This window comes from Sturnus vulgaris, chromosome 1, assembly GCF_052056855.1.
Source record: "Sturnus vulgaris isolate bStuVul1 chromosome 1, bStuVul1.hap1, whole genome shotgun sequence".
NCBI lineage: Eukaryota > Metazoa > Chordata > Aves > Passeriformes > Sturnidae > Sturnus > Sturnus vulgaris.
Window position 1 is genome coordinate 12,492,506 of NC_142243.1, and position 11,397 is coordinate 12,503,902.

General features: G+C 40.9%; 1 non-coding gene across 1 annotated transcript; it reads right to left on the reverse strand.

The window, feature by feature from the left end:
* Nucleotides 1-10,258: 10,258 nt before the first annotated feature.
* TRNAG-UCC (transfer RNA glycine (anticodon UCC)) lies at nucleotides 10,259-10,330 on the reverse strand. The gene has a single exon. It is a non-coding gene; the product is annotated as a tRNA-Gly (tRNA).
* Between the last annotated feature and the right edge of the window lie 1,067 nt (nucleotides 10,331-11,397).

The window sequence follows — 11,397 nt, forward strand, 5'->3', positions numbered from 1 at the left end:
TCTCACATATGGACAATATTTTTTTTTACCACTATTGAGGATACTCTACAGTGACAAATTTGACAGAGGTCAACCCTTACAACCATGGATTAATTAAAAAAAAAAAAAATCCAGAAGCTTCATGTAAGAATTAAGGCAAATAAGTTCCCAGAATATCATTTATTAATATTACATATCTGTGTATCTTAAAAAGACACTGCAGAAAACAGTTTTCAGGGGGCCCAGGGAAGAGTGTGCCCATGGAGATGCAGCTGATGCAGGGTCCAGAATAATATAATTATGTTCTGAGAGAGTTTCCATTTAATATCACCCAAGAAATCTTGGGTTCCTTTAAATATGTGAGCCAATAAAACCTGATTTAGTTTGAAGGTACAGTAATCCTCTTCTGAAGCTACTGTATCTGGATATCTCTAGTGAAATGTCTCTGGTTATTATGCACAAGTTTAGGATGAGATGTGGCTAAACTCATTTTCATGAGGTGTAAAAATAATGTATTTAGTTTAGTGCACCACTGAAATCCTGGCATTGCTGACTCCACAAAGATTCAATTCATATTTCAGAGTGAGAAGATAAATTTGCTTTAAAAAAGAGTAGTTGGCCTTTTTTTAAGAGTTTGATGGTTTTAAGGCTATGTCTTTTTCCATCAAAATCAAAAGTTAACTTGGAACCATACAAGAGACTGTAAATTAAATTTAGTGAATACCATTTTATGATCCATCCTGGTGCATGTAATTGCCATAGGTAGAAAATACATCTGTGGTGAAGAACTGGAAAATTGGAACATTATGGAGTTTCCACCAGGCTCCCTTGTTAGTGAATCTAAACTAATCTTTAGTGAATTCCTGAGAAAGCATGAAGAGGTTTCTTCTCCTAAAAAAAAGTGCTGTGCAAGTGAAAATGGAGCCAGAACAGACACTGCCACTTTGCTTCAAGGATTTAGATATGTTATTTAATTTGATTTCTGCAGACAAAAAAACTAAACAGTGATGGCAGCTGATTCTCTCTGGAGTATCTGGTAATCTATATTAAGTAAACTTAATACAGAATGTAAAACAAAAGTCTCTGAATGAAAAGTTGTTCCATACTGGTGGTCAGACGGAGTTATCTGGAGAGATTCACAACACAAAACACTTGAGTTAAACTGTGGCTAAGGTTACCCTCCTGTAAAAGCAGTATAGTGTATCCATACGTGAAATGATTTTAAATTAACCAGCCAAAAAACTGCAGCCAGTCAGCTTTGGCAGGACAAAGCTTAGTGAGGTCGAATCGACCTAGGTGTTTATCCAGATTTTTTGGACAGATTTTTCAGGCTTGCCTAATGCCATGCTACTAAGTTCTTTTAACCCTTCTTTGATCAAGCTATGCCACAGAGGCTCCCAAGTGATTTTTAACATTATGTGTCATGAGTAAGGGCTTCAGGAGGACAGAAGTGGGATCAAGGCCCCACACCACACAAGCTGGAAAGGAGGACAGGGAAGGGAGATCTCCCCTTTTCATCATGCCACCTCAGCCCCTCTCCAGCAGCACAGTGGGACACTGTGGTGACACCCAAATAACCATGCCCATGCTGGCAGGATGATCCTTATGAAACCACCAGAATCTCGACAGGGTCACACATCACAGAAGCACTGTGACCCTAATGGTTTACTGGTTCTACCATATATGAAGGATAACTGGAGGCTTTAAAGACTACAGTCAGCAAAACAAACTATACCTAATTAGAGTGCCAGGGGCTGGATGTTTCTAACCCTGATTCCCCATGAAAATCTCTCATGGATTCACAGGGCTTTGTTGTGATTGTACGTCTGTACCACAAAATTGTTGGAGAGATAACTGTTTCAGCATACTCGTTCAAAGACACGAGACCTATAATTTTACACCAAATTGGCTCTAATTGCCAGCAAAAGCACTGCCTGGGCTGATGCATTCTCTAAGGGCTTGTCTTCACTGCACAGAAACTCAGACCCTCCCACTGTCCACAAAGTAAAACCCTCTGACCCAGGGCTTTAAATATGGACTAATTTATCTGGGTAGGATTACCTGCTGAGAAAACCATTGAGCACTAATGATCTGTCCTTTCCTCTTCCCAGCACTGAAAAGCAGGCTGGGGAGCACAGGGCCAGATTCCAAGTAGAATGGGTAGAATGAAAGCAGTGGAGGGAGTTGTCTACAAAGCCACAGGGAGAAATTAAGATAATGGAGAGAGGCACCAGAATACAAGCTGCTGGTGGAAGCTGCTGAGAGGAAACTGTTCTGAGGCACCAAAAGGTATATTTGCAGTTTTAAAATAACTTTTCCAACTGCAGGATGGGAAGAACAGCCCACTGGTCAGACCATTAGAAAACCTGGATTCAAGTAGCTGTTCTGTCACAGATTTTCCTGAGGCAGTCAGTTGGCTTCTTTTATGCCTCAGAGACACAAAATGTAGCTACATTGCCTTTTTTCACCCATCTGCAAAATTGGGAAGGACAGTTCTCCACTACTTCACAGAAAACACTAAAGACTTTAAATTGCTCCAACTTTATGGTAATAGGAGCTGTAGAAGCACCTAATCCAACATGTTTTTTTCCTTACTAATAAATATAATTTCTTTTAAGGAAGCTGCTTTTTCATTTCCTATTGATGGATTTCCAAAGAGAAATCACTGCTCATTAATACGTGCAGAGTACAAGTTTTAGTCATCGACAATTTGTTCTAAAGTGAAACGGTAATAATATTAAATTATTTATTAATATAAGTAAATTACAGAAACTTCTTTTAAATAAGGTGTTGTACATCGAAAGTTCAGATTCTGGAAGTAAGAAATTGCTGATGACAGAAAATGCTGCTCTTCATGGTGGCTTCCCAATGCTGCCTTCTCAATGTCAGCTGAGGGTCACTGTCTTTGAGGTTTTCTAGAATTATCAAGAATTCTCAAAGAGAAATAAGAATGATTTGACAATGGCATTATTTATGCTCCTAGTCTTTTTGTGTGAGCACAGAAAGGTCTCAGTTCCAATGGACAGATAAGAGAATGAGGAAAGGATCTAAGGATTAATGTGATGTTTGCTTTAGGACAGTCTGAAGTGTCAGAGAAATATGTGCCACAAAGCAGTGGTGTGACTGGAAATATGAAACAATTAAGCACACTGCACGTTTTGGTCAGGTTGTTTTAATCTAAAAAAATGATCATATGCCATCCAGGTCACATAAATCCTGATTTCATATTTCATTTTCTTAGCTGTTTGAACCTCAGTCAGGAAAGAGCACTAGGCTAGTTATTATACTTGAACTGTTGTGAAGCATCAGATAGAAATGTAGATAAAATAGCAGAAGAGGTATTTAGTTCTCTGGAAAACCAACTAGACATGTGAGTCTGTTTATTTATCAAGAGAGAATAAAATATTACTTTTAGGGATGGAATGAAAAATAACAGCTAATTGAATAATATGTTGAAGTGTCTCATAAGTGGGGGTCTGTATTAGGACTTGCTGAGTATGCAGAACAGAGAGAACAGAATTTCCTGGTTTGGTTTTGCTTGCAGCTACTGGTGTCAGCCAATTTCCAATAGTCAGTGGCTGTGTGTTGTTTGACTTGAAGGATACTCGGATCACGCCCTAGGCATCTAAATTAATGGGGTACCTCAACACTCAATTTTCCCCTTGTGCTGTTGGAAAATGGATTATGCCATTTAACTTTAATAGCTCTGAGGTAGTTTGACAACCTCAGATGAAAAACAAGTACATAAATGTGGAAACAGAAGTATGAAGGGGAAACTTAGGATTTCTGCATTCTTTGTGCTACTGATTGTATTTGTCAGGTGGTTGGTGACCCATTATGTCATTCTAAACCACTATTTATCTTTGCATGACTACGAAAATGACAATCCCTAAGGTAATCTTTATTTAGAAGAAAACACTAATTAATGATTTTTTCTTCTAGATGGCCTTATTCTCCAATTACCATTTCTATATTATAAATGTCTACAAGAAAAATGAGAATAAATGAAAAACAATAGGCAGAGTTTTCACTTATTTTTCACCACTAAACTGAGACAAGGAAACAGCAAAAATCTGATTAAGTCTATTTCACTTTTTAAAAAACCCTCAACTGATTTCGAGTCAAAAATTAACTATTATATAGCTAAAAGGGCAGGAGTCTTAGCACAGCCAGTAGTAGAAGAAACAATCTCCCTATTTCTGCATTTCTCATTCTGCACATCTTGACATTAGGCAAGAAGACACATCTTCCCAGAAATCCATAGGTTGGAGACCAGATTGGTTACTGAGGCAGCCAGTGCTTTATGCCCTGGAAGGAAATTCTGTTCTTCCTGGGAGCACATTTCTTCAGTCAGGGATAAGTGAGTTTCTTCAGTTTTAGCTTCAAGTGCATCCTAAAACATCACAAGTGCTAGCTGGGAATACAAGGTTCTTCCCCTCAAGATATGAAAAAAGCAAACTTCCTGTGCACTCTTAGCTAAGGTGGTTAGAGCCTGTCCTTCCTCCCAGAATTAATCCCTGAAAGTAATCACTGAAACAAGACATTATGATCATACCCCACTCATTTTTCTTCCGCTTAGATTCCTTGACTTTCAGCTTTGCAGACAACCCAGAAATGAGGGATCAGATTTTTACTGGTCATTCCCTGATATTAATCACACTTAGTTTAAGATGAGGATCTGTCTGTGCTACAGCACAAAACTGGACTTCAGACCCTGAGATCCAGCCCAACCTGGATCAGTGGGCCAAGGCAATTGTACAAGGTCAAACAAGGTGAAGTGACAGGTCCTACACTTGGGTAACAACAACCCCAGGCAGGGGGAAGAGTGGCTGGAAACTCTTGGGTGTGCAGCAAAGAAGCTCTTGGGTGTCTTTAGCTGGTTGACAGCCAGCTGAACATGAGCCAGAATGTGCCCAGGTGGCCAAAAAGGTCAGTGCCATCCTGGCTTGTACCAGCAGGACCTGGCTTGTGGCCAGCAGGACCAGGGCAGTGACGGTCCCCCTGTATCTGGCACTGGTGAGGCCACTCACTACGTCCTGTGTCCAGTTTTGGGCTCTCCTGAGGTGCTGGAACGTGTCCAGAGAAAGGCATTGAGGTTGGTGAAGGGTGTCAAACATAAATCCTGTGAGGTGTGGCCAAGGAAGATGAAGTGGTTTAGCCTGGAGAAAAGGAGTCTGATGAGACATTGTCATTCTCCACAACTTCTTGAAAGGAGGTTGCAGAAAGATGGGGCAGGCAAGCAGTGAGAGGACAAGGGAAGATGGCCTCAAGTTGTGTCAGGGGAGGTTCAGGTTGGATATTAGGAAAAATAAATTTATTAAAAGGGTGGCTATGTATTGGAACAGGCTTCCCAGGGAAGTGAGGGAGTCCTTCACTATCTCTGGAAGTCAAAACAAGTCAAACTCATCAAAAGCTAAGTAAACATGGAACTTCTTGATATGGTTTTGTTGACATGGTGGCATTCGAACAAAGCTTGGACTTGATGATCTTAGTGGTCTATGAGGCATAGTGGAATTTGTCTAAGTGTGGAATTATAAAATAAATTTCCACCTGATCTTAAGCCATATAGAGTTTATCTATGTATGCTCTAAGTATTTTTATTAGCATAGAAGTTAAATATTCAAATATATCTCTGAATATTTTTAGCTTTACTGTGCTACAAATTTTTAACAACCTGTGGATTACTGTTGTTCATGCAGACGTTGACCTTTAAAGGCTGCATTTATATGAAGTAAATTCTAAGAGTTATTTTGTACAATAAACACAAGGAATTTGAAAGAAAAAAAAAAAGAAAGAAAAATCCTTATCATGAGCATTTTCTTTTTCCCTTCCCCCTGCTTCACCCACTGGACTGCAGAGGAGATTACCCCCTTAACAGAAAGAAAAAGCATAAGTCAACTTGCCTCACCTACAGAGCCTTCAGGCAAAATGCATCACTTTTTTTGGGACTGTCAAGGACTGAATAAATCAGAGATAAGTGGGTTAAAATGTCAGCACCCACTGGGACCAAAATAAACCTACCATATTTTTTCATCCAAGTGAAATCCTATCTGCAGTACCACTGATACTTCATTCCTTCATTCAGGAAGACAACTTAAAATTTTCATATGATTAATTAATTTTTTAATTATTAAAAAATACCAAAAAAGCCCCACCCCCCAAAAAAAACCCCACAAAAATAATTGGGTTTTTCCTCCTCTCATCATAATAAGCCTGTGAAAGTCATCTTGTGCAAAAGGTCAGATAAGCGTGATGTGAAAAATGGCGCTAAAAGGCTTTCAAACTTTGTTTATTAATAGATATAACCTTTTCACCTCTGCTACATCTGTCACCGCTAGGTTAAATATCATTTATCTTACTGGTCACCTGACTTCTTGTTATGAGTACAGGGAAATGCCACAAAAAACACTGAACAGCCACAAATCCATTTTAAAAATGCAAGAGAAAAATTGCCTGAGCCCTTCTAAAAAAACATAACCTAACATGGAGTAACTAAAGACACTGAGGGTAGCCCCTGGCTTTAAAAGCATTCTCTAGGCCATTGATCATTGAAGACAACATGCAGTGACCTCACACAAACACAATGTAAACTCCCAAACTCATTGATGGCATTCCTAGCACTCTGTCTGAATTTATATTGCCTCTCTGTAAACTGTTTGACATAAGCAGTGAAAGATGGAAACAGAAAAGGGCCTCCTCAGTATGATGAGCATACCACAAAATGCAGCTGGATGCAAGTGAATTAACTTGTAGCTTACTTTGATGTTCAAAGACGACTCAGGCCAAGATGTGTGTTAATGGAATTTTCATAAGATTCTTGGAAGTATATTTTTCCTCCTGGATAGCCCAAAAATATGCTAGAGCATAAAGACTACCTGAGTCTATTCTGAGGAGATGAAGAAAAGAAATGGAAAAAAGGATACTGTGTTATTATCCATTTTTCAGAAAGAATGCTATGGCTATGTTAGTCAAATCATGCAAGCAGAATGGCATGTGGGTGTATGTATGTCCCTTCCTTCCTTCCTTCCTTCCTTCCTTCCTTCCTTCCTTCCTTCCTTCCTTCCTTCCTTCCTTCCTTCCTTCCTTCCTTCCTTCCTTCCTTCCTTCCTTCCTTCCTTCCTTCCTTCCTTCCTTCCTTCCTTCCTTCCTTCCTTCCTTCCGTTTCTTTTCTGTTTTTGTTTTTGTTTTTTTTTTTTTTTTTTAATAAGAGTGCTGCAAATTTTGTAGAGTATTTATTATTGATATTTAGATGTGTTCCTGCAAGGAGTAAGTGGACAGGAAGCAGATGATAGTGGAAAGGTTTCCCTTCTATTTTTAAGCCATCCATAATAGCAATTGGTAAATTATTTCCTTGTACTCAAAAGAAAGCATAAATCAAAGACAAATAACTACAAGAAAGACAGAGAGGGATATTTACAAGGACATACAGTGACATGACAAGAGGGAGTGGTTTCAAACTGAGAGTAGGTGTAGATTAGATATTAGAAAAAATTCTTTATTGTGAGGGTGGTGAGGCACTGGAACAGGTTGCCCAGAGAAGTTATGGTTGCTGCATCCCTGGAGGTGTTCAAGGCCAAGCTGGATGGAACTTGGAACAATCTGCTGAAGGGGGATTCCTTCCATGACAGGGAGTTGGAACCAGATGATCTTTAAGGTCCCTTCCAACCCAGGCCATTCTGTGATACTCTGGTTTTGAGATACAATTCTATGAATGAAGTTGTATTTGAATGTGGTTTTCATCCTGCTTCTAAAATGGCATTGTACATGTCCTGGGAGATGATTGCAAAGCTGCATTACAGCTCATTGCTAATCAGCTGTGAGACCCTACTAATTGATTATTGCTAGCAGAGATGCTATCACTGTGCACCCTACAAGGACATCTCAAGACTTTGCACAATTCCCACGGAAGTGTCAAAACAGAGCCTAGCAACAAAATGTATCACTGCCTTCCTGTGTAGTAAAAATTTAAAAATCCAGAAGCATATCATAGCTTACATGTTTTCAGCAAAGTTACTGCCTTTAAGCCATAAGAAAATACCAAGTTTTGTATTTCCATTTACTACAGAAAACCACGGATATAAGAAACTGTGAGAAACACATCTGGCAAGCACAGTTATATTTATGAGAACTGCTACAAGAGCAAGTACACATAGAGTATTGGCTTATAATTTGTGGGCATGTAGGACACTAAGTCCAAATCTCTCTTGAAGTTTCATGTTGTTGTTGTCTCCTTTTTCACCTGTCACCTGAGAGTTCAGTCTAAAGCCTGAAGTTGACAGGAGTGGTGTTAGTGGACCATGAGTAACCCATGTGCTACAGTGTGTGATGCCTTGCTGACTCCATGCAGCCACTCCCTTGTGCTACTCTGGTGGTTCAGCAGCTCTTTTTGAAGCATTTTCTAGGCTTTCATGTGAGGGTTTTCCCTCTGGTTGGATCCAGGCTTATATAAATAAGTAATTTAAATTATATTTTCCCTTTAGAAGTCTAATATGATTCAGGTGGGGCAACTAATAATTTTGACTCATTAGTTTAGGTTTAGCAGTTTAGTAAAAAAAGTTACAGTGAGAATCTGGGCAGGTAAAACCCCTCTGGTTTAAATTTCAGTCCCTTGTCTCCTGCTGGAATTGCACCCATCCACTGCTTCCAGAACCTCTTCTCTTCAAGAAGGACAGAGGATTTAATCCTCTTCCAAATGTCAACCTTTTGTAAATCTATCTGATCTATTTTAACTACATTTTCCCACCCTGTATCTCGCATTTCTCCACTCATTCTACCATCTCTAGTCATTACACATTCTTAGTTAGCTGTGACGTTCAAATGGCTAGAACTTGTCATTGGGCTATCTCAGCTCTTTTTGCCTTTTCCTTCTTTTGATTTCTATAAACCTGAGTGCATTTTCTCCCACTTGAGGAAGAAAAAAAGAGAGGCTGAAACAAAAGAAGTGAACATTCATTATAATTGCATTTTCTTCCATTCACTGCAGCCTACCATGTGAGTAGGTCCTGTCTGCAATTGTTATATAAACAGCTTTTGGAAACATGCTAGAAATTATTTCAAAATTGCTTTGGGATAGAACGTTTTCTCTGAAAGAGTTGTCAGGAGTCAGGTTTCAAGTATAACAAGATTCTGAGCCACAGGATTGACAGTGATTAATTGCATCACCAAAAGTGTTTGGCCCTCTCAGAGACCTGACTGGGCTCTCAGACAGCGAGTCTTGCTGGGAGGTGCTTAACTCCAGACTCTGATGTATCATCTGAAGGCAGCAGCACCTGCCTCTGCAGTGAATCACAGCGTGTATGCACTTGCACCTACACACTGCTCTAGTTGTGCTGGACTAGCACACCTTCCCTCGGCTGCCTTGCCTCAGCCCACCTCCTGCTGCTGCTCCCACTGCAAGAGAAATCGCTCACATCTCGTATGGTCCTCTGCCCTCAGTTCTCGCCCTCGTTGGACTGCTTGGCTTGAGGCACGGAGTGACAGAATGGCTGAGGTTGTGAGGGAGCTCTGGATGCCATCTGCTCGATCCTGATGCTCAAGCAGGAACACTTAGTTCCTCAGTTATCCAGACAACACTTAGGTGTCCAGACAACTTTTGAAAACCTGCAAGGATGGAGACCCCACAACCTTCTCTCTGGGCAACCTGTACCAGTGCTCGGTCACCCTCATAATGAAAAAGTGTTTCCTGATGTTCAGAGGGCACCTTCCATGTGTCTGTTTGTGCCCATTCCCTTCGGTCCTAACACCGGGCACCATGGTGCACAGCCTGGCTCCATTCCGTCTGCACCTTGCCTTCAGATATTTTCCCATGTTAATGAAACTCTCCCTCTTTGCCATGTCCTCTTTTTTTCACAGCAGAAATGCCAGTCTCCAACCATCCTTGCAGGCTTTTCACTGTTCTCCAGCATTCCCGCGCCTCTCCAGCACTGAGGACAGACTTGGACACCGACGCTGCTCTCGCGCACAAAGGAAGCTCCCTTTACCTACGGGCAATTCCGAGTGCAGAGAACCCACGGTCAGCACCCCTGCTCTCACTCTGGCAGTGACATTTTCGCCGGCTCTTGTGCCACGTAAGATCCCTCCCGGACCCTCAGGTCCTTCCCTGCCGACCCAGCCGAACCCTGCCTGGGGGATGCTGCCCTCCCCGGCTGCGGGACTCCGCCGCCTCTGTTACACTTCCCAGGGCGCTCCTGCCGGTGCTCGCCATCCCTGGGGAGCGATGGATGGAGGGATGGGAGGGATGGATGGCAGCACCTCGCTGGGAACGGCGTCAAAACGAAGCTGCGTTGGCCGGGAATCGAACCCGGGTCAACTGCTTGGAAGGCAGCTATGCTAACCACTATACCACCAACGCCGCGGTGTCTGCACCTCCCTTCTTTCATTCCTCCTTCCTTTCCTGCTTCTCTCCGCTCCCAGTTTCTCCCCATGATTTACTACCTGCCCTAAAGCACAGCAAAGAGCTACTGAGGGAGGCATCCAAGTTTTCTCCACGGCTGCCAAGGCTACTAGAAAATTAGAAGCTTGTTTGCTTGCTTGTTTTTACATACTGAAAAAAAAAAAACAAAAAAAAACCCCAACAAAACAAACAAACAAAAAAAACAAACCTAAGTGAAATGTTCAGTGAAATGTTTCCAACCTCCTGGTTGGTTTAAAATAAATTCCAAATAGAAGGACTAAAACCTTCAGAAAGGGGACTGTGAATAACAGCAAAACTGGAAAAGAAAAAAAAAAAAAGGCTGGCTGACAGCACACATCTGATGAAATAAGCATGCTCATTTTTAGTAACGAAATAGTCTTTCCAGCATTAACGCTGAAGATGAGATTTTTAGCTCGTGTCTGAAAAATTAGATGGAAAAAGTTATAAAAAACAAAATATGTTGTCCTTTCCATCAACTACTGCTTTTGTCTTCTCAGTATCATCCAAAGAAATATAAGATTACGTGGAAAATAATTTAAATAGGATTGAGAAAGGTTGATATTTGAAAGAGGGTTATCTGAAACACAACCCTGAAATGCTAAATCTCAAACTTGAATACATTTTTGTGACATAATGCGTGGTGCAAAGTTTTCTACTACAGTAGATAGAGCCAACAAATTATTTTAGAAGAGTAAAATCTCAAAAGACTCACATGGTGTGAGGATATCTTATGAATAACCCAGGACATTCTAGGGCATCCGTGATTTCCCTTCTTAGAATGTTCTGTTTGCAAACAGATGTGGCTCTTAACACGTAGGAGTCTCAGCAGGTTGTGGTGGAAACCATTCTGTGTCAGCAGAGAGACCTTCATGTCTCTTTCATTCTCAAATCCCTTGTGTTCAGCTTCCTGCAGGAGTAATCAGAAAAGTTGTAAGACCTAATATTGGTCAGACATCCATCGATCCTGGCCCTTTCTGTCCCTTGGATCTGAGCAATGAATAGCT